General features: G+C 45.6%; 1 protein-coding gene across 3 annotated transcripts in view; it reads right to left on the bottom strand.

Moving 5' to 3' along the window:
• SLC7A1 (solute carrier family 7 member 1) overlaps window positions 1-26,775 on the bottom strand; it is an 85,310-nt gene that overhangs the window by 37,935 nt on the left and 20,600 nt on the right. For all 3 annotated transcript variants that reach the window (XM_039473212.2, XM_039473213.2, XM_039473211.2), the window contains exon 2: window positions 5,850-5,949. The gene's annotated coding sequence lies outside the window, so the exon portion shown is untranslated. The remainder of the gene's footprint in view (window positions 1-5,849; window positions 5,950-26,775) is intronic.

Raw genomic sequence — 26,775 nt, 5'->3', positions numbered from 1 at the left:
TAAGTGTATAAAAAGAATTGTAGTGCAGGAAGAAGTGAGGCAGTTGTCTCCAGACAGAAGTAGATTATGAATGGTTTCTTCCACATTTCGACAGTTTTAAAATGTACAGCTTCTGAATTAAGGGAAAGAAAATCTCTTTTAATGAAATCAACAAACATGGAGAATGAAGGAAGGTGTGAGGGTCCCACAACAAGCCAAGCCCACCTTGAGTCTGTCTAGGAGATGCTGATAAGTGGGAACACGGGCCTTCACTATGTTTTTCACATTTGTGCATGTTTGAAAATTTCCAAAATTAAGTGTAAATAGTACTTTGTTTGGGGCTGACCCAGTAAACACTGAGGAAACTCCAGTACCTGCACCAAGCACCCCACTCCACAACCCTAGTGCCAGGACAGCCCCAAAATGCTATAAGCCATAGGCGCATGTTAACTAGTTAAATGGTCTTTTCATATGGGGTTAGGTCAGGCCCTATGAAACTGTCAATATTCAAGATGTGACCTAGAAAAACAGCCAAGAGTCAAGGATTTGTAACAGGCAGACCTGTCCTCACCTCTCCTAGCGGTGTCTTGAGACACTTCTCTGGGCCTAAGTCTGAATCAATGGGAAATCAGACTGAAAAGCAACCCTCTCTCACACTATAGCCTCTATCAGAAAAGCTGATGTGAGTACCAAAGAACAGACTTAGGAGTAGTTACCGGCTACTCAAAAGCTGGCAGCTGTCTAAAACATTAGGCACACACATTTCAGAGTGATAGATTGGAAGGAGCACAAGTGAATTTTGCGGTTCACCCCTTCCTTACCTTTCTACAGCTAACAACCCCACTGGGGAGATGGATCCCATGCCCGCTGGGTAACAGGTGGCATGCCAGTAACAGGGCAAGGCTGGCACACTGGCCTGTGATCTGGGACTTGGAGCAGAGGCAGGGCAGGGTGGCCCCTTTAGGGGTCTTGAGTGGCCAGCTAAGGGATTTATACCTTTATTTAAAAGCAAAAGTTTTAAGCAAAGGAAGGACATCCACAAAACGTGATCTTGGGCAGACTAATCTGGTCTGTGTAAGAAACATTGGAGGGAAAAAACTGAGCACGAGGACTTCCAAGTTCTTGAGGTTCAGTCTGCTCTTGCTTTTTGGTAGCAAATCAATATGCTTGCTTTACAGCGTAATATTTTAATCCAACTCATACAACACCTTTGCGTAAGCAAATGCTGTGACCTTTCCTATTTATCTGCTATTTGTTCCCCAGTCCCTGTTTTATTCTCAAAGAGCCCTGACACACACATAAAACACACGCCCGTAGTTACCATGGGGATTATCTACGCAGCACATGTCATGCACAAGTAATTCCCACCAGGAAATGCCACATTTTATGGTAGGTCTTCCTGCCCTACTCACAAGCACACTTTTTCACTGGTGACCAGAATTTCAGACACTCACTCCAGAAGGAACACACTTCTAATCTGAAAAGAACGTCACAGTCTCTTGGCCTGGCTGGCCACCTTGACTGTCTTTAGTCTTCAACAAGTACTGGTTGTACTTTTCTAATGAGGAGCACTTCTTTTTATGTGGAACAGATAAGCTAGTGGGCGCTGAGAGAAAAGCCTCTACCAGAGGAAAGAATGCAATTCAATTTGCCTGAAATTCCTTTCAGGCATCCGGAAAGAAATAGCCAATTGCGCACACTGCTCATCTGAACGATCAAAGGCAGGGAGAAAACAGCACCCATGGACCAGGAGGAAGCCAGCAAAGGACAAGGCAGCTTGTAATGGGGACCAGGGCCATTCTTTCCCACCATATGAGAGTGCCAGAGGGGGTGAAGGGTGGAGTGGCCCTTTCAGCACACCATGTGGTCTATATTTTATCATCCGCCACAGGCAGTGCCACCAGCATTGCTTTCATGAAAGGCACCAGAGCAATAACATGACCACAGATCGTCACTCAGGAGTGCCACGCGAACTTGACCCCAGAGCCAGCCCCTCAATATGACAACGTTCAGCTCAATGTTCCAGACCGTGCACAATCAAAATTCTTCATTTTTTGGTTACAGCTTTGTGACAGTCAGACTCCACATATTTTCAGAGAATCAGGAGAAAGAGAAAGCACAGATTACATCTATCATTTGTTTGTTTGTTTTCTGAGATAGAGTCTTGCTCTGTTGCCAGGCTGAAGTGCAGGGGCACCATCTCAGCTCACTGCAGCCTCCGCCTCCAGGGTTCAAGCAATCCTTCCACTTCAGCCTCCCGAGCAGCTGGGACTATAGGTGTGCATCACCACACCTGGCTAATTTTTGTATTTTTAGCAGAGACGGGGTTTCACCATGTTAGCCAGGCTAGTCTTGAACTCCTGACTTCAAGTGATCCACCCACCTAGGCCTTGCAAAGTCTTGGGATTCCAGGTGTGAGCCACTGTGCCCAGCCACTTCTATTGTTTTTTAAGGAATTCTTAAAGGCTGAGACATTTAACATATGCCCCAGACACTATTCTCTATAGCAGGCGTCCCCAAACTACGGCCCGCGGGCCGCATGCAGCCCCCTGAGGCCATTTATCCGGCCCCCCGCCGCACTTCAGGAAGGGGCACCTCTTTCACTGGTGGTCAGTGAGAGGAGCACAGTATGTGGCGGCCCTCCAACGGTCTGAGGGACAGTGAACTGGCCCCCTGTGTAAAAAGTTTGAGGACGCCTACTCTAGAGTCCCCAATGCCACAAGAAAAAAAAAAACCACACACACAGAAAAAGAGGTAAGGACCTCTTGCCAGCTGGAAGTTCACTGACATGCCAGTCATCTGAGACCCAGGATCACATTTTCCTACACAAATAACATGACACAAGTGCAGTTAAGTTCCAAGGCAGCTCACAAAAAGCAATTTAGCCCCCTCACTCCTAAAGTAGGACCGGGCACTCCAGAGCCACCTGCCAGCCAGCAGGGCCAGTGATGACTCAGGGCACCCATGCTGGCTTCAAGGGAAAATGGGTCCTGTGGGGCCGCGATCCTGTAGAAGGTTTAAAATCAGGGACAAATGCAGAAAAAAAGCAGGGAGTGAAATAATTTCTTATAACAATAGCAGATGGAAAACACTTTCCAACTCCCCCTTTCAAGGAGTAAGGAAAGCCTGTGCTGGGCTGGCTCAATGAAGCAAGCAGCCATGCTGGGAAAGCCCCCGTGACGTCCAACTGCAGGGGGCTTCCGGGAGATACAGGTAGCCGGCAGAAACTGCGAGTGGCCTCTGCGAGCTGAGAGCAGCCTCCATGTCAGCAAAAAAGCGGCCAGGACTCAGTCTTACAACTAGAGAACATGAATCCAGCCAACCACCTGAGGGAACGTGGAGGACGACATTTCTCCAGTCAAGCCTCCAGATGAAAACTAAGCCCGGGCCAGCATCCAGACAGCAGCCCTGTGAGACCCCAAGCACAGGCCCCAGCTAGGCCCCGACTCCTGCTCTGATTCCCAGCCCACAGAAATGTTGAGAAAATAAGCTGTGTGTTATTTTATGCTGGAGAAAGAGATGACTGATACATGGTCCAAACACTCTGGTGTTCACTGGCTCACTGAATCCTTGGGGAGCTAAGACCATAGCAGCCACCTTTAATACACTGCTTCAGTGGTGGGGATAACCATGCCTTTGCCTGCGGCTATTTTGGAAGGCTGAATGATTTGAAAGTAATTTTTCTCCTCCTGGAAAATGGCATACATTAAATAGCTGTTATTTCCTTTTTTAAAAATTAGGTGATCTGCCTTGGGCCATGGTTATAGGGAGTTATGGGAACTATAAAGATGAGACCATACATTGTCCCTGCCGTCAGAGTGCAGAGTCTGGAAAGAAGCAAGCAAGTAACCGTTCACAACGATCCATCCATGCAATAACTACCTACGATACACCTATGATGTGTCCTCCCTCCTTGCAGAGACTGAGACAGCAACAGGGAACAGAACAGAAGGGAGACGACAGAATGTGATAAACAACAAGCGTGGCCAAGGCTGAAAGGCCTCCAGGAGATGTGCCACCTACGTCACCATGTGGCACCTGGCCTGATTCTCTTCAACAGGAAAAGGTGACATCATGGCGGTGCCTAGTAAGCCATAAACTCTGATTCAGACAGGGTTCGGGACTTGTGCCCCAAGACCACCCAAGGGCTTCCCCTCACACCTGGATACTGCACTGCGCAGCCCAAGAAGTGAAAGAGTCTGACTTAGGCTATTCACTCAGATGTCAACGCCCAGCCCCAGGGTTAGGTAACACCGGAAGACGTTCTGAAATAGTCCGTGAAGGCAGCAGAAACACATCTGACTGGGGCGACGGGAGGAAGAATGCAGAATGAACTCACTCTAATTTCAGTTATTTTACTAATTAAACACCTAAACTGAACCGGAAAGAAAAGGGTACTCAAGACTCACACACCCCAGCACACAGTGGCTTCTGGCCTGTGCTGAATGTCCTCCCACTTCCCTGCTGGCCGGCAGTTAATTTTACCTACTGCCTTTGGGAAGGTGCACCTGGTAATTCTGAACTTTTGTTTCTGACATTTACAAGGCTGTAGCAGCCTCATAAACAAGGTGCTTACTTATAGCCTAATCCTCCCCAGGCACTTAAGGCTTATGGGCAGCCCCTCCTTCCTCCTTAATTCTCATTTCAAGGCAGTCTGCTCAAAGTTGCTTACATGTGGCAAAGGTCACTGGCTATATTCCCCAGAAGTCCTTCTGATTAAGAACTCAGTGTGGGCTGCTGAGTCTGAGTATGTGTGCATTCCTAATATAGCCAAAGTCTTGGAATTAACTATATGAATGGCCTCAAATGACTGTCAGAATGTGAGAGAGTGAGAGAGAAGTCAGGTGAGGTTCATTACACACACACACACACACACACACACTATCCCTCAACTGAAAAGCTTTACCTCTATTTTTTTGTGATAAAATAGCAACAATAATGATGAAGCTTCCATTCTCGGTAAACATTTTTATTTTACTAAAAAATAACCAAGCAGTTAGTTTGAAGTATTTTATAGTGGAACTCTTTTTCCTAAACTACATCCTATGCCAAACCCGAAAAGAAGAATCAGATAAAAATGAAGCTACTCGTAAAGAGAGAGAGGGGACAGACAGCCTCACTGGCCAACCTTGACCGACCCCCTGACCCACCTGGCTCTTATGCCCACTTGGAATTAACTCTCAAGCTGCAAAGAACACCCTGAAATACCACTGCCCTACAGCAGATGGTTACAGCACCTAAACCAAGAACAAGTTACAGTAGAATTCCTAAGTGAAAGGGAGAGAAGTTAAAGTAAGGAGAAGAGTGAGAAGAATGGGGGCAAGATGAAAAGTTCTGGGGCAGGAAGAAAACTGGAAGCTGCCCTTGACCTTGAGAAGTGCAAAGCCTCCAGAAGTCACAGACAGAAACACGGCGGGATGGATCATAGCTGCCATGCTGCACACCAGTGCCCAGGAGCCAGGTGGCACAGAGCACAAGACAAAGCGCCCAATGTCCGCCCAGGAATGACGTGGGACAGCTCCAGGATGATCCTTCCCCAGAGCCTGCCCTGGGAAACAGGCCTCAGGGACGGAAGGCCTGGCCAGCCGTGGGATAAGAAGCCATAGGATAGGACTGAAGGAAATGCAGGAATTTAAGGAACATACTAAAGTGAAAAAAATGAGCTTGTTTTCTGCTGAGTCAATGGGTGGCCACATGAGTCTGAAAAGTACAGCAGTTGGGAATCTAAAACAGAAGACAACCGGGGGTTTTAGTTTTCAGTTAACTTAAAAAGTCAACAGACAACTAGGAGTCTAAATGAATAACAGTCTAGCACAAAACAGAATAACATATTCTAGCATGCGGCTGTCATGCTGACAGGCAGACTATACCTGGACTACGATGCGAGGCCTCACCAGCTTCTCACCAGAGGACAGTCTCGATCTTGCAGCAAAGATGTCTCAGGAGAGATACAAGGCAGGTTCTGGGATCCTGAAAGGCAAGGAGGAGCCATCAGATATGTTCAGTTTCGACCCCAGAATGTCCAAGTCTGTGGCTGGTACAGGGAAACCAGATTCAGCTCAGCCCTGGGGCAGGGAGCACATGCCACCTTCACAGCGACTGAAGATAGGGTGGACGGCAAGGGGGCCCACCACAGGATGTCATCGGGGGAATTCAGGGAGAAGATGAGGAGCCAGGCCAGATGCCCTCCACACCAGAGATTCCACTGCTTTACCTCTGAAATTAACTCTTACATTTCAAAGAGGAAGCTATAAAAGCATCACACAGGTAATCTCCTTCCACAAATCTAGGGAACGGCTGTAGACATGCAAAAGCTTTGAGGCCCCGGTTAGGGGCCACAAAGGGGAGGGAGTCCACTCCTGACACCTGTAGTGACAAGCAAGGTCTGCAGGGGCAGAAAACCTTAGCTGGTGTCTTCTGGAAACACCTGGACCCCAATCTGTACAATCGGTCATCTGGTGATGGAGTTCTATGGGTACTACTAACAGATGCCACGGTAGCACAGAGCAGACGCCTGCTGATAACACCAAGAGTCTCAGCATGGGCAGAAGGTTATCCTAAATCTGGGATGCAGGACTTTTGTTACCTTAGAGTGGAATCGTGCTGGCCAGTGACTGGGAGTGCCTGGTGTGAACACAGCTTGAGGACATGCTAGGAAGAACCTAGCAGACGCACGGCATATAAAGTTCTTTGTTTTCTAAATCTTACCATTTACACTCTGCACAGATTCTTGCACTCACCCAGGAGCTGAAGAGGTTTAATTAAGCTGTCTGAAACATGATTTGCACCTAATATGAACCCAGACAAGATTATCATTATACCAAAAATGCACATAACGATGCTAATCAACAGCTAGATCTTTATAACTTAAGACAGCAGCAAACCAGATTTCCCACAATTGGAATCTTATTCTGTTCCCACCTACGTCATCTTTCATACTTTGATATTTCATCCTACATTGATATTTAATTCCTTTTCACTTTCCATGTTGAAAATGTCAAACCTACAGAAGTCGAATGAATACTCTTTATCTACACTTCCCAATATTTAACATTTTGCCATATTTGCTTTATCCGTCTTTAGCCCAATACATGCTTTCCTCATGACCATTGTGATAAGGTATAGCCATCTTGACAACTGATCTCTAAATATGTTGGAAAGTAACTGCTAAGAATGACACTGTCTTACTAAACAAATGCCATGATCACACCAAAGGAACTGAACATTAATTCAAAAGTATTTAAAACACAGCCCACAATCAAATGTCCCTAATTGTCAATTGTTGCTATTTCTTGATGCACTATCACGTACCGTGAGAGCACTGAGAACAATGAAGGTTGATAAAGTCAGGTTCACAGCCCAGCCCCTGCTGTGACACAGTATCCTGGTGCTCCACTGCAGCATGGGTGCCATACACACTGCCCTCTGTCGGGGCAGGAAATAAAGTAGTTGGACACCAGGAAAAGCTTTGGCAATGAAGTGATGAAGTGATGTTTGGAGGATGAGCTTACCATTCAGAGAAGCGGGGAAGAAAGGAAGCATTCCAGAAAGCAGGCATTGACTGCAAAAATGCAGATGCAACAATGGCCCGCAAAGATGTCCACATCCTAATCCCAGGGAACTGTAACATGTCGAGTTATAAGGCCAGCAGAATTCGGATACAGAGGAATGAAAGGTGGGCCCGGAGTGATCACAAGGATCGTTACCAGATGGAATAGAGCATAGCAGAGTCGGTGATTGGGGGACACCATGTGAGGTGGCGCCATCAGCCCTGCTGGCTTTGAAAACAAGGGACCACCAGCCAGGGAACAACGCAGGCAGCCTCAAGGAGCAGGGAGAGGCCAGAAACAGGTCCTCCCCTCCCCTTCTCTTCCCTGTAGCCCCAGATGGGAGTGCCTCCTTGCAGCCCATACCTTGATTTGAGCCCATCTGGACTTCCCAACCTGTAGAATTGTTAAGATAATATATTTACATTGTTTTAACCCACTAAAAAAATAATGTAGAGGTTTGAGAAAAGAATGGAAACGGCAAGTGTTGGGGGCTGGAGTCAAAGTCATCTGAGTCCTTGTGGCTAAGACAAGGAAACTCTACTTTATTTTTGAGGAGAGGGAGGGCGGCCATGACTGGGATTTGCAGTTTAGAAAGTTAACTCCTGGAAACCATCATTCTCAGCAAACTGACACAGGAACAGAAAATGAAATACCGCATGTTCTCACTCATAGGCGGGTGTTTAACAATGAGAACACATGGACACAGGTAGGGGAGCATCATACACTGGGGTCTGTGGGGGGAACTAGGGGAGGGACAGCAGGGGATGGGGAGTTGGGGAGGGACAACATGGGGAGAAATGCCAGATACAGGTGATGGGGAGGAAGGCAGCAAACCACACTGCCATGTGTGTACCTTTGCAACAATCTTGCATGTTCTCACATGTACCCCAAAAGCTAAAACGCAATAAAATATATATATTAAAAAAAAAAAAAAAGAAAGATAACTCTAGGAAAAAAAGAGGCAGAATCTAGAAGGGAAACAACTGACAACATTTGCTGCGAGCAGTAACATTTGAGCTTTCAAGAAAAAGATGGGAATTCCGGAAAACTTTTATTCGTCACCAAGATGTGTGCAGCTCCCCAAAATCTGAATTTTCTGATGATACTAGGGATGACGTTAAAAAATGTTCTATTTAAAAAAATATATGATGAAACGTGCCAGCATTTGTAAGACCTACGTAACTCAGTAAAACAGTAATTCAGTAAAACAGAATCATAAATGCATGAAAGACAGATTTGAAGTATAAGACCCATGTATTTTAGAGTATAAAGTGCTTACTGAACTGGCTTCAGATTCCACAGTGGAACCACTATTGCCTGTGGAGTTTTAATGTAGTATCAAGAAAGAATATCCACAATTACCTGAAAAGGCCATTAAAGCGTTCTTCCTTTCCTAGGTACAGTCCTGTGAAGCCATATTTTCTTTGTCTACTTCCACTTAAAACAAAATGTCCAAACTGACGGAATGCAGAAGCACATATACACATCCAGCTGCCTTAAATTAAGCTAAACATTCAAGCGGTTTGTAAATATGTAAAACAATGCCACTCTTCTCACTGAATTTTTTTGTTCTGGAAAAGTTATTTTTCATAAAAAAAAAAAAAGTTACTTAACACAAAATGGGTTCATTATTGTTATTTTTGGTAGATTAAGACATTTATTTCTTAACTTTAATTTCTTTCTTTTTCTTCTTTCAAGACAGAGTCTCACTCTGGCACTCAGGTAACAGAATGCAGTGGCATGATCTCAGCTCACTGCTGCCTCAACCTCCCTGGATTCAGGTGATCCTCCCACATCAGCCTCCCAAATAGCTGGGACTACAGGTGTGCACCACGAAGCCTGGCTAATTTTTGTATTTTTCGCAGAAACAGGGTTTCACCACATTGCCCAGGTTGGTCTCAAATTCCTAAGCTCAAGCAATCTACCTGCCTCAGCCTCCCAAAGTGCTGGGATTATGTGTGCCACTGCATCCAGCCTAAATTTTAATTTCCAATTCATAAATATTGATAGACACAACCCACATAAGTAAAGCTCCTTGGAGTCCTCAATATTCTTTAAGGGTGTCAGGGGGGTTCCAGATCAAACAGTTTGAGAATGACTGCTTGAAAGTTTGCCCAGTGAAATGAACACAGCCAAGCTTAATATATGCTCAACAGGAAGAATGCTGCTCTCCTGCTTCTTAGGCATGAATTCAGCAGCCTGCTGCAGTGACGCTTGCTCCTGTCATGGTATAAAAGCAGTTAATGCTAAACTTGAAAGTCTAAAGGAAGGCATGCCATATGTTAAGCCAGGATGAATTCATCAGGATTAATGGGGCTGGAATGCACAGCAAATAAATTCATTAGTACTGCTTTTCTTTAATCCAAGAATGTTCCAACCAATTTATTATAATTTTGAGATTCGAAAATTCCTTTGTTAAAAGCAGAGTAATACAGTGCTACACCTCACATGGAAAGAGTCCATTTGCTTCATGAATATAGCAAGCAGCATTCCAACACTACCCTTGATGGGCTTCCAGGAGTACATGGAGACTGTAAAAGTGTGATTGTGACGCCATGTGGCTATATTACAGTCACATGTCACTTAACGACAGGGATGTGTTCTGAGAAACGTGTCTTCAGGCGATTTCACCCTGGTGTGAACATCCTGGAGTGTACTTAGAGTGTACCGGCAGGAACCTAGGTGGGATAGCCTACTGCACACTTAGGCTGCATGGTATAGCATTGGCTTCTAGGCTACAAACTTGTACAGCATGTTACTGTACTCAATACTGCCGGCAACAGTAACACAGTGGTAAGTATCTGTGAATGGAAACATAAAAAAGGGACAGTGAATATAAGATACAAAAGATAAAAACTGGTACAACCTTACAGGGAGGGCACTTCCCATGAATGAAGCCTGTGGGGCTGGACATTACCCTGAGACTCAATCAGTGGGGAGCGAGCGTGGTGGGGCGGGGGGATGGGGATGGAGAGAACATGAGGGAGGGGCGAGCGAGTGTCAGTGAGTGGGGAGTAAATGTGAAGGCCTAGGACAGGACTGCACACTGCTGTAGACTTCAGAAAACACTGTACATGAAACGACACTAAGTGTGTAAAAAATACTTTTCCTTCTCCAATAATAAATTAAGCTTAGCTTACTGTAATGTTTTTCCTTTATGAACTTTTTTATAGCTCTTTTACTTTTTCATAATAGCACAGCTTAAAACACAAACATTACACAAAAGCATAAAAATATTTTTTGGCCTTATTCTATAAGCTTTTTCAACTTTTTTGTTAAAAACCAAGACACAGACAAGCATACACATTAGATTAGGCCTACACAGAGCCAAGATGATCAATGTCACCGTCTCCCAACTCTGTGTTTCGTCCCACGGGAAGGCCTTCAGGGGACAGGAACACACAAGGAGCTGTCATCTCTAGTGCTAACAACGCCTTCCTGAAACACTTCCCGAAACACCTGCCTGAGGTGATTTTACAGTTAACTTTTCTTGTAAGTAGGACTATATTCTAAAATAATAACAAAAAGTATGGTATAGTAAATACATAAGCCGGTGACATAGTCTTTTATTATCAAGTATTATGTACTCTACCTAATTGCATGTGACATACTTTCAGATAGCTGGCAATGCAGTAGTATGTTTGTTAACCCCAGGACCACCACAAACACGTGAGTAATGTGTGGCAGGACAATGTCACAAAAGCTAAGATGTTGGTAAGCAACAGCAATTTTTCAGCTCTGTTACAATCTTATGGAACTACTATCATAGATGAGGTCTATCATCAACCAAAATATCATTACGGGGCTCATGGCTGTTTATTTGTAATGGACACCTGGCATACCACGAGAAAGTCCATGCCTAAAATAACCCCAAAATAGCAGAAAACATATCCCACTAAACAATTTATAAATCAAAAGGAGTGAGGTGTTTCTGTTAAGTACACGGATAAGAACCACTAAAAAAATATTTAATTTTATTTTCTTAAACATTATGCCTAGCTTTTTGGCAACTTACATAGTGGCTTCACCTGTTCTTACCCTATTCTTCACTCAACAGTCACACACTGAGTGCCAGGGTGTAGTTCCAGAAACTGGGGATGCAGCAGTGAACCAACTAGACCAAGATCCCTATCTCTGTGGAGTTAATGTTCTAGTAACGGGAATGGCTCTTCAAAAAACAAGAAGGGACTAAATACTAATGAAGGCAGCACGCTTCTCATCTCCTGAAGTAACTGCATGAAACAAGGAGAAACAGGATGAGCCCCAACTACACACACGAGTGCTCCTTCCCAGTGGGAGGTCAATGTCATGGCTACTGGTGACACGCTGACGGGGTGTCAGGAATGAAGCTACAAGGAACCACAGTTCAAGGTAGGAGGGACACCTCTGTGAAGTCACCCAGTAGCTCCAACCAATAATTGTGGTGAGAGTCAAGCCCTTTGGGATGGCCAGATTCCTATGGAACAGCCCAGGCAGCTCCCGAGGTGGATAGGTCGGGGTGTCAGAGTCTTAGAAAAAGAGAGTGTTTTTAGTTTGAAAAGGCAAACTACAATTGGTTTAATTTTTCCTTTGGCATAAACATTGTGTTGAAATTTCCATTAGTTTTTTGTTAAAAGCATTGGGCCAAGAGGCTGAAATAACTTTCCTGGTCAAGGACAGTGATGGAGGACAGAAATCAAAACCTAATGTGCACGATAAAGACTTCAGCGTCCCTGGAACCACAAGGGCAGGCCCCAGGCATCACCGAAGAATCCAGCACCATCCTCTGAGGCTCTCACGAGCTGAGGCCTTTCCACCCCTTCAGCCCCACACACAGCATGGACTGAGTCACCAGCTGACCATCTCAGAGGCTGTTCTGCAGACAAGCTAAGAGCTGCAGTTCCCAAAGGCTTTTCTGGACCACAGAAATGGGGGCGATCCCCTCTGTCCTTGAGCCTTCCAGTCCTCAAAGTCCAAATCTTAGATTCATCTAGACTCTTATTAACCACAGCAATACAGAGTACTAGCAAGGGACATGAATGGTACTAGAAACCAAAACTTGTACATATCACATTCCCCTGCATTCCTGATGGAGGCGCACGTCCTGACTTCTGTAGTTCCATCACAGCACAGCATACTCTCAGCCTGCCAATTTCAATGATCACACCCTGTCCTTTACCTGATGACAGTGAATTTTCCAGCTGTTACTCATTGGTTCCCAGGCAAACTCACAGAATAGGTTCGCCTCCTCTTGACAATGTCAATATAGTGCTCCCCCTACTTTCTTTGTTTATATTTCACGTTGACAGACAAAATTGTATGTATTTACTATGGACAACATGATGTCTTAAAGTATATAAACAGGTTTGGTGTCTCTAATCCAAAAATCCAAAATCTGAAATGCTTCAAAACCTAAAACTTTGAGCACCACCAGGATGCTCAAAGGAAATGCTCACTGCAGAATCTCCAATTTCAGATATTTTGGATTAAAAATGCCCAACTGGTAAGTGTAATGCAAACAGTTCAATCTGAAGAAATCCCGAATCCAAAACATTGCGGGTTCCGAGCATTTTGGATAAGGTATCCTCAACCCATACACTGTGAAATGGCCGAACCTGGCGAACTAACATTTGCGTTACCTCGCATAGTTATCAATGTTGTGGTATTCGCCTAATTTCTAATGTTCATCGTGGTTCCACTGTCATTTGGAACCTATACCAGTACCTATCCAGTCCCTAGGGCAGCAATAAAATTTAAATATAAAAGCTGTTGAAAAGGCCCCACAATCTATATCACATTTGTGGTTCTACAATACTTACTAGGGGGTAGGAGATTATAAAGTCTAAAGGAAATGTGATCAAGGAAGAAACAGCAAGATATTTACCCTACCTCCAGCCCTTCAATAATTAAAATTACTCCAGCTCATTTTGCACCCAGGAAAAGACCACTTGGCTCAAAATTGAATGATTCATCCTTCCTTTGAGATGCAAAATACTTTGAGAAAGGACTACAAAGTCCTTCTGTGTTGTGCACTGCAAAAGACCAGAGAAAAGCTTTCTTACCTACTGGTGTAAATCTAATCATGGCTCCAAAAGGGGCAACGAGAGAGGCCGGAAGGACAGAGCTGGGGGCTGCAGTGCAGTGGCTCTCAACCGGGGGTGACTCTGCCCCCTGGAGGGCACCTGACAATGTCTGGACACATTTTAGGTTGTCACAGTTGAAGGATGGTGGTCAACTAGCAGGCAGAGGCTAAGGATACTGCTAAATCCTACCATGCACAGGGTAGTTCCTCAGCAAAGAAGGATCCCTGATGTGCCAAGGCAGAGAACGCCCGCCCCACTGTGTGCAGCGGGTGGCAGTGTTCTACAAATTTACGTGCTCTTTTTTTAGTGTTTCACTATTTAAATTACAATATTAAAAATGACAAATTCGTCTGCAAAATAGGGACAAACATATTTACGGGAAAGCAAAACTGTCATCACATCCCTGGAGAACCCTCGATGTCCCCAAACCAGCTAGAGAATAAGCAGCAGCAGGGGAAGCACAACAGTCGAGGATGAAAAGACGTAGTGTGGATGAAGACAAGTTTCCCGTCGGAATGAATCCACGCTCTGATTTCTAGCGTGAATCTGATAGCTTGTACAACTCCTGGGGAGACTTTCGCCCTGCAGGCAGCATGGAGAAGACAGGCAGCTTGAAGAGTCGGGACTGCCAGCGCCTCCCCTGTGCTGTCATGGGTCTCCCAGCATGGGCAGGGACACACCGTCCCTACTTTATGGATGAGATGCTGATGCTCAGGGAAGGTAGCTCAACACTGAAACTAAGGCACCACTGCCATTTTATTAAAAAGTCCTCCAGTCATGAAAAAGACAGGGTTTTGGTGCTCCTGGGGGAAGGCCATCTTTAGCTGGTGAGAGGCAGTTTGCACCATGGGGATGGCAGCTTCTCTCCAAGTGATGCTCTGCTGGCCAGTGAGAATTTTAAAACACCAAGTCCTAAGCTCAAAGAGCTGGAAGGACCACCTGGTTACCTAATGCCTAATGCAGAAATCCTCTCAAGATGGTAAAAGGAAAACCATGACTAACACAGGAAAATAGTGGGGAGAAAGAGGAAGGGAGGACAAGGCCTGGAGGAAGGGGTGGTCTGGAAGAATACACTGATTTTCCACTCGGTCATTTCCTGATTTCCACTTGATGGGCTCTCGCCAACGACCCTGCACAGCCTACCTCTGGCCCAGCCAACAATAAATGCACCCCTGACATCAGTTACAGGCCCAGTGACAAAGGCTAACACTGCCATTAATTGCCTACGATGCAACAGTGCCCTCTTCTAAGGCACTTCTTAAATGAGTGTGAAATCTCATTTAATACTCAAGCCAAGCCTTTGAAGGTTGTACAGCTGTTACACTTGCTTCACATGTGAAAAAACCAGCTGCATAAAGTAGGTTCTATGAAGTGGAATCTCGGCTCAAACCTCAATGTGCGTGTCTAACTCTAAATCCACTCTGGTGCTCCATTATATTCAATGCTACTGAAACTCTATGCGAGACTTATAACAGCTCCCCTAGGGCAACAGCTGTAATGAAATTACAGTACAAGTTTAATTAGATGCAAGGACGATCCTCCCACTTAGCAAATGCTGTCAGAAGCAATGGGATGAGGAGGCACAGGTTTTGAAGAAGGCATTGGTATCAATCCCTGCTCAACCACGGACTAGCTGAATAAGCCAGGGCAAATTATTCTGAATCTCAATATCCTCCCTTCTCCAATGAGGAAACTACTGCTAAGCTCACAGAATTATTTAAGAAAATAAATAGAGGTTATGTATATAAATATATTACGTACTTTTCAAAATAAATACATTCTTAGACAATTTCTTTGAGTAAATGACATGCTTCCAGAAATACTTTCTCTTTAATACATTCTGTTCTTCAACTGCACTAGCTTGTAGCTGGCGTTCTGAAATTTCTCTGCCAAATAACTAATAAACTACACAAATAGATAAATGCAGCCAGGGGGAGCTGCTATTAAAAGAAACCCTCTAGTTTAAGTTAAGAATTGTTTGATGTGTGAATAATCAGCTCTTAATTACATGGTTTGTCAATATTTTAAAAGAATCATGTCATTAATGAGCTCCCTGGGTAGACTGTGGCACCCATCCTGAATTAGGGTATTTGATGTTTCTGTCTGCCAGTGACTTGACCCAAAAAGAGCATAAAATACAGACCTTGCCAATGAGGAGATGACATGTTACTGAGAAGGTAAGAGAGCTGCTCATGAAGACCCACGAGTACAACACAAACAAAGGGTAACCTCAAGATGGCCAGCATAGAGAGGAAGGATGACTGGGGGAACTTCAGGGCAGGGCCAACAGATCCTGCCTGGAGTGGTCAGGAGAGACTGAGGCAGGCATTCCCAGGACAGGCCCTGGAGGAGCACAAAGGGTTCCAGGAGGCACTGGCCTGCTGAGAGGCGGGGCAGAGCGGGCTAAACCCACCTCCTCCGGGACCTCTTCTAGGTCTATGACATCTTCCCTAAACACACGTATACACTTTGGCCCACACTTGGACACCCTCCCATGACTCAGTAAATCCGATCCAGTCCTTTATACTCAGGACCCCTTTTTGCCATCTGCCAGGGCCCAGGTGGATCTCAGTCCACCATACCAAAAAAAAAAAAAAAAAAAAGCCTCTGTACACCTACTGTGCCTTGGAAAGACAGTGTCCCTCAAACATGCCCCGTGGGCTCCCCCAGGATGCAGACAGTAGCCCACCGTACCATTTCCCTGCTCTCATTCTTGGGCAGCCTCTTCAAGTTATCCCCACCCCACTCCTCTTATGCAAAGCTTCCTAACGCAGCAGCATCTATACAGAGAAGGGATCCTGTGGTTCTAGGCCAAGGAACCATCACCCTATCTAGATTCTCACACTTCTCAAAAGGCAGCGAGTTTGATCATTATTAACCCACCTCTCTGCTGAGTCAAACCCCAGGTTATTTATCCTTTCTGGGGCCTAAGAGATGGTATGGACTGTTTCACCAAAACCCAAGACGAAGGCTGTACAGCAGTGTAAATGTAGTTAATGTGATTGAACTGCACAATTAAAAATGGCTATGATGGCAAGTTTTGTTATGTGTATGTTCCCACTATTAAAAAATGCTTACAATTCAAAATGGAAAAACAAAACAACTAAGAAGATTCCTCAAAAAGTGCACAGAGGTACAATACAGCAATTCCATCTAGGTCAATGCTCAAGATAAAGAAGAGCAAGTGTCTACATCAAAACTTACACCAATGTGCACAGCAGCATCATGCATAAAAGCCAAAAAGCAGAAACAGTCCAAATGCCCGTAGACTGCTGAATGGATAAACAGAATACGGTACATCCAGACAATGGGATACTACTCAGCCATGAATAGCAATGAGATTCTGACACATGCTGCAACACGGATGGACCTTGAAAACACAAGACTAAGTGAAAGAAGCCAGACGTGAAGGGTCACAGGTCACATTCCATGTCATTCATTTATAAGAAATGTCCAGAAGGGAGATAAAAAGGAAATAAGTGGCTGGTAGAGCTTGGCTAGGGGTGGGGAATGGCTGTTAATGGGCATGAGTTTCCTTTTAGGGTAATGAAAATGTTCTGAAATTATGGGGATGTTTGCATAACCCTGTGAATTTGCTAAAATCCACTGAATTTGTACTTTCAATGGATGAGCTTTATAGTATGTAAATTAGATTGATAAAACTATTTTTTTGGGGAAAAAAAAAAAAAGCCAAGAGGAGCTCAATCCAAAGGAACCCCAAGTATAGTTTTCCCACGAACCATGACAGGCAGATTTGAACTTGAACTTCTATTCAAGTTTAGTTGCTAAGGCAGCAGTTTCTCCCACGTACTTTAATTCTGCTTCAAGTCAAAACCCTACCACCACGCTCCCTGAAAAATCAATCATCATGGCTCCAGTTGCCAGTGGTAAGAGGCTCTCCACTCTACTTGCACAAGCTATTCATTATACATAGCTGTCATTCTGCTTTGAGAGTTTCACGATTAGCTCCTATTTGATAAACTCTCCCTACAACTGCTACCTCATCTTCTGGTGTTCTGTTACACTGCAAATACAAGCTCCTGTTTTAATACATGGCTTAAATATTTCACGGTGACAGGAACAGAATAATAAAAATGGGGAAGGTTGCAGCACGTTTTGATTTAAATAATGCCATATATGTGATTTTTAAGCTTTTAGGTCAAAACAGGGTGTGGCGGGAGGGAACCCCTCTCACTCTGCAAGTCTATATGGTATAAGATCTCAAAAATAAAGAGATGGCTTACAGGGGTAACAGAAGAGTAAAAGCTCCTCAGGCATTCAAAATGAAACAAAGTCTCAGCCCACCCCAGTATTTCCTAAGGTCATCAAGGCTCGCTACTAGGCCAAAACAACTCATCCAAGAGGCTGGGAAAAAACATGCCCAGCTCAGGGAGTGGAAGACAAATTTTGGGATGCTTCCCACACTGAATGTTCGGAATGCTGACAGGGCTTGGCCGCAGCCTTTTCTCTGCCAAGGCACACCTGACAGGTAGACTCCTGCCACACTCCTGGGCATTTACAGGCTGCCTGGTACAGTTCCCTGCAGGCAGGCATTCCTCCACGGAAGCAACATGAAGAGTGCGGCGGTTCTAAAGGAGCCCACACAGACAAATGAGCCTCGGGTGTGGCCAGGAGCTCGTGAGAGCAGCACAGGTTCAGGGACAGGGAGACTGACAGCCAGTAATTACCAAAGGGAATCAAGCAAGCTCTCACAAGTCTTGGCCTCTGAATTTCTGTACTTTTTAAATGGACTTAATTTGTTCTCCTGGGCCTCAATCACTAGCTGTGTGGCTGGAATTCAGCACAGGAACACAGTTCAGGGCAGGTAATGTACATGCCCCTGAGGGTGAAGTGGCCCTAACTTTGGGCTTGAGTCCAAAGAGCTCCCACCCAGAGGACAGCTCTTCACAGAAGGGCAGAGTGGGCAGGCACCTCACATGCCTGGCACCTGTCAGTCAGGACTCCATCGAAAAAAACGGCAAACGGCTCTGCCCTCTTGTTTCTCCTCTAAACTTACACAGTACTTCTCAAAGTGCTGACAGCATTTTCATTGCTGTGAAATGGTCCCAACAGGCTACATCTGAAACATGAGCTGATCTAATCCCCTCCACACCATGGCCTCCTCTGCGAGGCTCTGCTCTGTCTGTGTGGCACAGACACTGTCCTTTTTTTTTTTTTTTTTTTCTTTTTTTTTCTTTTTGAGACAGAGTCTCATTCTGTCACCAGGCTCCAGGCTGGAGTGCAGTGGCACAATCTCAGCTCACTGCAACCTCCACCTCCCTGGTTCAAGCAATTCTCCTGCCTCAGCCTTCCAAGTAGTTGGGACTACAGGTGTGCGACCACCACGCACAGCTAATTTTTGTATTTTTAGTAGAGACGGGGTTTCACCATGTTGGCCAGGATGGTGTCGATCTCTTGACCTTGTGATCCACCCGCCTCGGCCTCCCGAAGTGCTGGGATTACAAGCATGAGCCACCACGCCCGACTGGGCAAATTTTTTAAAAGACACGATGTATTACTCTCATAAATGGAGCACCACCAAAATTACCTGGAATCCGATCTTAAAACTTACATCTACCACCCAACCTGCGAGAGTCAGCTGTTTCCTGGAGAGCCCCACGTGGCTGCATCTAAGGGTAGTGAGCTCTTAAGGTGCTAGTCACCTATTTTTCCTAAAATATATTAGGACTTAACATACCATTAAAATAAAAACGCTTGTGCCTTCCTTAAAATCACCTTGCACACAGAAGTGCACAAAGCACACGGGGACTCATGATCTAGTCCAGAAGCTGACACACAATGGCGTTTGGCCCATTTTTGTATCGACCATGAATTATGAATGATTTTTATTTGTAAAAGATTGTGTTTTTAAAGAAGTGGAGGGAGAAAAAAGAGGAAGAAGAAAAAGGAGATGATGATCATGCAACTGAGACCTCGTGTGGCCACAAAGCCTAAAATATGTACTACCTGGCCCTGTAGAGACCCCACTTGCAGAAGCCCTGATAAGTCTGTCCCTTTATTTTGCCACAGGGCAACTCAAGTCCTAATACACCGAATGACTCAGAGGCACCTGAACACAGGTCTCCAGGCTTCTGAGCAAGTGAAGAAAGATTACCCAAGAAGCCACCAGCTTAAATGCATCAAAATGGGTCTCTGTCCAGTCACTCTGATTTCATTTTAAGAACTGACTCCTATCTAAAGCAAACAAAAATGTGGGCTGCACAACTCACCTGACTTGTTTTTGTCTTCAGCTCAGCTGAGGGCACCTGCCTCTGACCTGGCTCTGTGCCTCATGCCTGAAAGTGCATCCTGTTTGCCCCCAGAGCCACTCCCTGCTTCTGCCATCCCCACTACAAGGCCCCCCTGTGTGCATCCCGAGCTCTCTGGGCACAGGCAGGGAGGAGTGAGGTGAGGGAGGACCCTATGCGGGCTGTCTCATGGGAGATCGTCCCTTCACACAGCCAGCTGCAGCCTCAAAACCATCAATTTCCCTCAAGCCGAGGATGTTAGAAGTGGTCAGGGCCCCCTCGCTGCTCCAGGTTGTGAACACACCCTGCCCTGCTTTGTAAAAAGTCACTTTACTTAAACTCACCTCAAACTGCCCAACCTGAGAATACACTCTGTTCCCTGCAGGACCCCTGATGGCAACAGCCTTAGAGGCAGTGAGCTCTGGATTTCTGTAGCCAACAGGCCCACTGCAAGGGGGAGGGCTTGACCTCATGAGGCAGGGGCTGCAACAATCACATGATAGCCCTCCTCCTTCTAAATCGAGCTCCTAAGGACACCAGACATCACCACTACCCCATTCTCTAAAGTACCCACAGTGAGTCTAATGATCAGTTGCAACAACGCATTGCACTATCAAGACAGATTTTTTTTTCCTTTTAATTCTGCAATGTAACGCAGTAACATCTGAGCAGCTGGTATGCAGCAGACACTGTGCTAGGTCTTTCACATGCCTAGAAAAGCAGCCATCAATCCTCATTTCATAAATGAGAACACTGAACCTCAAAGAGTTTCAGCAGTGCTTATCAGAGCTCTATCTAAGTGGCTGAGGTGGGAGTCGCCCCGAAGGCCCCTCGGATCCACCTCCATGGCTGGCCAGGCTCCAACCAGCAAACAAAGCACATGGCTGACAGCTAGTCTGGCCACAGATGTCCTGGTCACACTACACAAATTAAAAGAAAAACAGAACCAGAAACAAAAGTTTCCTAACATAATACGGAAGCTCTCTGAAGGCCACATTCACATAATTACATTGCCTGGGTGGGCCACCGGCTAAAATTACCTAGCACTTCCCCACCTGCCTGTGCATCCTGGGGAAGCTCATTCACGTGTTCCTCTGGCATCAAATGAATGGCTGCTGTGCTATGAGCACTGGTCCCTCTGCTGAACCTCCTCTACCCCAAACTCAGCATGGAGGAGGAGGCCAGGGCCTGCTAAGTGCCTGGATACAAAGGCCTAGCAGCTTGCATCAAGCAACGTCATTGACTTGTCATTGAATAGGAAAATTATTTCCATGTCCCATTTTATATTTATATCTGATGAGGAATCAGAAGGCCTGCCCTCAGAGTGCGATCTTTTTTTCTTCCTTTTTTAAAGACAGGGTTTCACCATGTTGGCCAGGCTGGTCTTGAACTCCCGACCTCAGGTGATCCGCCTGCCTCAGCATCCCAAAGTGCTAAGATTAGAGTGTGATCTTGAGCAAGGTACTCCGAGCCGCTGTTTCCATTCTAGCATCTGAAACTGGGATAATGACAGTGTCACCCATACCCGCCCCCCATCTCCACCTTGTTCCTACTGTGAGGATCAAGTGACAGTGAGACAAGACAGAAGTTAAACTCTCAGCTTAAACTGGATTCAAAAAATGATGGGACCAGGCACAGTGGCTCATGTCTACAATCCCAGCACTTTGGGAGGCCAAGGCAGGCAGATGAACAGCTTGAGTCCCAGAGTTGGAGACCAGCCTGGGCAACACAGCAAAACCATGTATCTACAAACTACAGGAAAAAAAATAAGCAGGCATGGCGGCTTGTGCTTGTAGCCCCAGCAACCAAGGAGGCTGAGATGGGAGGATCACTGGAGCCTAGGGAGGCTGAGGCAGCAGTGGGCCAGAACCGTGACATTGCCCGCAGATCTGGGCAACAAAGCGAGATTTTGTCTCCAAAAAAAAAAAAAAAAAAAAAAAGGTGGATAAGTTACTTAATTTCTTTGACTTTCCCTTTTGTCTTTTGCAAGATGAAGAGGTTTAAAAGAATTTATGTATGTAAAGCACTGCAGAGCATCTGGTGCATGGTATGTGCTATGTTTAACTGTATTATTATTATTAGTTTCTCAATGTGTAAGATAGCTCATTAGTAGCCAACTTATAAAGTGCTGTGAAGATTAGGTACCCAAAATGATCATTGCTTTTGTCATACCATAATAAAGGTTATTAGGTTGGTGCAAAAATAATTGCGGTGTTTGCCATTAAAACAGCCAAAATTGTATTTTGTAATCAACAAAAACACTATACAAATATAGAGTTTAAAAAATAAAATAAGGTTATTGTTTGACTTATTTCCATCTGCCCTTATTCAGATAGTGGAAGACTTGAGGGCTGTTGCCCAGAAATATTAAAGTTGACTTAAAACTAATAAAAACAGAAACAAAATGAGAAAATTGTAAAAGCATAACATAATGACATTTTGTGGCCGATTTTAATTTTAAAACATCAAATATGTAAAGGTCCCAGTCTCGACAGCACCAAAAACCAAAGCCCTTGGCGATGCCTGGACGCAGGGTAGTGGAGCACAGGCCGTGGCTGTAGCCTTTCTAGATCACAATGACGTGACCAACACACATCCGCTGGGGGTCTCACTCATGGATGGTCCCGCTCCACCCAGAGGCCTTTTCATCTCAATTTGGCTTTTTGGCCAAATTTGGAAGCATTACGTTTCATTAAGAAAATGAAAGGCTTTTGCTTTACCTGTTCCACCAGAGGGGCTGCTTCTCCAGTTTCTTCCACTCTGACCTTGGGCGGAAAAGGATTGCCCAGTCCAGAACTGCTTTCCTCCTTCCAGGAGGTCTGGACACTCACAAAGCCCAGTTATTTGTTTTGCAAACTGTGTATACATTGAATGGAAATGTTTGTTTTCCATGTCCCGCTTTATGTCTCTAAAGACAAATGATTAAAGAATCATTTCAAGGGCATTTTTTGTTTTGCTCATCCCCTCCAACCTGCTTGTATTAAGCAGCCTCACTTCCTGCCTTTTAACTTACAGTTCTGTCCACCTATCATCCACTCTTCTTTGTTGACCTTTGCGTGTACAGTGTGGCTTCAAAAACCTTCAAAGGAAAGGTCAAAGTGAAATGTCACAAGGGAAGCAGGCCCGATGGCCAGTGGCCAAGGAGGCACCAACGCCCAGGTCTGAGGCTGCCTGTGGCATACATGACACTGCCACAAAACATAGGTGGTGAGGGTGCAGCGGCCACCTGTGGGTCCCAAGCATGCCTCCAAGGGCGACATACTGTCTGGGCCTCCTGGTCCCATGCCAAGTTACACCTGTGCCCAGAGAAGCCCAGTGGACTGGACCAGTGCGGGCTCCCCCAGCCCTCAGGGCAGCACCAGGATGCTTCACACAAGAGTCACTCACTGGGTTTTCTACTCCATGCACATCCTGTTAGGAATGGCAGGCGCCACCCAAAGGGGTAGGTGCCACCGTAATTTAACGGGGGAGAAAAGGTACAGAGGCCACTCAGGAAGATGCTGGAAAGACAAAAGGTAGGGAGGTGGGAAGAAACACTCAGGACTCACGGCACCAGGGCGAGGGACTAGAACAAAAAGGAAGAAGACCATGTGAGGGTAGGGGAGGAGGGACTGGCCGGACGCCACCAGTTATCATCAATATGAGGGGAATGAGCCCAAGGCAACTCTGAAATCCTAAACTAAACTTGTATTTGAAAGCACTGAATCTGAGCTGAGGGTGGCCCTCAGTAAGGCACTGTGGCCCTGCCCCTCCAACTCCCCAAGTCGCTCTCTGCCCCAGTTTATAATCTACAAAGTGATCGGAAGCTCACAAAACATGGGCCCGAGCACTACGGTTGACAGGTGCTGGGCAGGGAGGGTGACCCTGGGAAACCTGCATGGGACTGCTCTCAGCACACCAACCACACCACCAGAAGCAGCCCACGCACAACTGCAAGAGCTGACTCAGCATGGTAACTAACATCTACAGCTGCAAAATTTGGTGGGGGAAAATTTCACTTGGAAGGGATAAGTGGTCCAGAAGAAACAGAGACAGAAGTTCAAAGCCATCAGATCTGCCACAGACAAGTGGCTGGTAAATACAAGAAACCTTTCTTGAAAATGCAGATAGCAAATAATCTATCCTGGAGAGAACAATATCACGAAACACGAAAAATTTAAATGGCTATGCTCTAAAAACACAGTGATTTAAACTGAAGTTCACTCAGGACAATATTGTCATCAAAAATTCTTCAGTGGCCGGGCGCGGTGGCTCAAGCCTGTAATCCCAGCACTTTGGGAGGCCGAGGCGGGTGGATCACAAGGTCGAAAGATCGAGACCATCCTGGTCAACATGGTGAAACCCCGTCTCTACTAAAAATACAATAAAACTAGCTGGGCATGGTGGCGCGTGCCTGTAATCCCAGCTACTTAGGAGGCTGAGGCAGGAGAATTGCCTGAGACCAGGAGGCGGAGGTTGCGGTGAGCCGAGATCGTGCCATTGCACTCCAGCCTGGGTAACAAGAGCGAAACTCCGTCTCAAAAAAAAAAAAAATTCTTCAGTGATGACATATATCTGATAAAATACTTACATTCATAAATGACAGTCAAAATATCCTCAGATCAAAAAGCAGTCTTGTCACATGTCCTGTGTCCAGCAGAACAGACAGAACTATCTGGCAAGCAGTTGGGTATGTGAGAATCTGAAACGAGGACCCTGGGTGTGGGGCTCACCCAGAGGCATGTGTTGCTAGGAGTGAGATCCCTGGGAGAAAAGAAGGCAGCTGTTACCGGAATCGTGGGGAACACCACACTCTGGGAGCCGATGGAGGAAGTGGCATACAAATGAGGGGAGGTGCAATTCTAGAGTCCAAAGGCAGACAGACTTCTCTAAAGCCAGGGAGTGTCTGACTCCCATGTGTCTGCCTTGAGGCTCACATCCTCCCCTTTCAAAGTGCTCCAGGAGCCACAAAAGACAAGGTGACTCGATGGTAGCCTAGCAGAGAGCTGTCAGATCTAATACAAGACTGCCCAGTTAAGTCTAAATTTCATATGAACAACAAAAAACTCATCCATGTAAGTATGCCCCAAATATATCATAATGATGCCCCAAATATATCATAATGATGTCCCAAATACTGCCAACAAATAATTTTTTAATATAAAAAGTTATACTAAAAAAGGTATCCATTGCTTATCTATAATTCAAATTTAACTTGGCATCCAGTATTTTTATTGCTAAACCTGGTAACCCTGGTTTGGTATTGACAGCTCAGGCCTGAAAACCTCCCCCTCGCCCAGCACCTTTCTAGCCCTGGACCATGAGCCCTGACTCCCACAGGCTTTGCTGCACACCCAGCTACTAACAAGCAATGACTCCGTTCTTTGACAAGCTCTCTTACATGCTGTACACGAAGAAGGCCTCCTTCCATAGACCCACAAAAGGAGAGAATCTGTAAAAGAAGGGAATGGCCAACAGTATTAAATGTTTCAGAGACACCACAGGGGGTGAGGACTGAGAAGAGATCAGCAGATTGTCTATTTCAAGAGAGAGGCAATTGTGAGCCGTTTGAGTAGAACAGTAAGAGCTTAGTTTACAAAGGGATGAAGATAGACCGTAGGACTGTGACGTTCTCTCTAGCTCACTTAATCATAAGAAAACAGGGTTCCTGGCCAATAGCCTGTGTTATCACTCTATGTGTTGCCAGGGAGTTATGACCCATAAGGGCAAGAACTTGGGAAAGTCCATGCCAGCACCTGTAGGAGCTCACCCGATACCTATGAAAGAAATGAATACGTGAATGGAGGAAATCTTCTCAAAGAGCCTGTTTTGAAATTTGAAATCTCATATAAAAACAGAAAGCTAAGGTCTAGGGTAAACCTTAACATTTCATAGCACTCACTGGGGCAGCTAATATTCTTTTTTTTTTTTTTGAGACCACGTTTCACTCTGTCACCAGGCGCCAGGCTGGAGTGCAGTGGCACAATCTCGGCTCACTATAACCTCTGCCTCCCGAGTTCAAGCAATTCTCCTGCCTCAGCCTCCCAAGTAGCTGGGACTACAGGCGCGTGCCACCATGCCCAGCTAATTTTTTTTTTTTTTATTTCTTTTAGTAGAGACGGGGTTTCACCATGTTGGCCAGGATGGCCTCAATCTCTTGACCTCACGATCCACCCACCTCAGCCTCCCAAAGTGCTGGGATTACAGGCGTGAGCCACCGTGCCCAGCCATATTCTTTACTCTTTAACCAGTCTGTCAGCAGAGGATTATTTGCAGCACAAATCACAAGTATCTGTGCTGGACCCAAACCAAACAAATGAACAGAAAGACCTGCCATTCCACCCAATGAAGCACATGTTAAGATTCACAAAACTAAACCAGAGAAGAAAAGCTGCCACCGTCTAAACCAAGCGTCCCCAAACTACAGCCCACGGCCTCATGCGGCCCCCGAGGCCATTTATCCGGCCCCCCGCTGCACTTCAGGGAGGGGCACCTCTTTCATTGATGGTCAGTGAGAGGAGCACAGTATGTGGCGGCCCTCCAATGGTCTGAGGGACAGTGAACTGGCCCCCTGTGTAAAAAGTCTGGGGATGCCTGGTTTAAACTCAAGCTAATCTTGTTCAGAATATGCACTTTTTCTGTGCCCTTTTGGGTAATCATTGCAACTATTCTTTAGTTACAGGAGCACTTAATCAAACATCTGAAAACACCATGATTTTTCTTATTTATACATAAAAGTATTATTTTACCCAGTGCCAGTTTCTCTTGATTTGTGATGGAAAAATGCCCAGGGAGATCTTATCATAACAGTAAACTCAAACAACAAAAAACAGAAGACAATATAGTTTAAAAGCTGAGTACTGGGCCAGGCGCAGTGGCTCACGCCTATAATCCCAGCACTTTGGGAGGCTGAGGCGGGCGGATCAGGAGGTCAGGAGATCGAAACCATGCTGGCTA

The sequence above is a fragment of the Saimiri boliviensis genome, chromosome 16 (genome assembly GCF_048565385.1).
Source record: "Saimiri boliviensis isolate mSaiBol1 chromosome 16, mSaiBol1.pri, whole genome shotgun sequence".
Classification (NCBI taxonomy): Eukaryota; Metazoa; Chordata; class Mammalia; order Primates; family Cebidae; genus Saimiri; species Saimiri boliviensis.
Note: the sequence above shows the minus strand (reverse complement) of the source record. Positions and strands in the feature narration are given on the sequence as shown.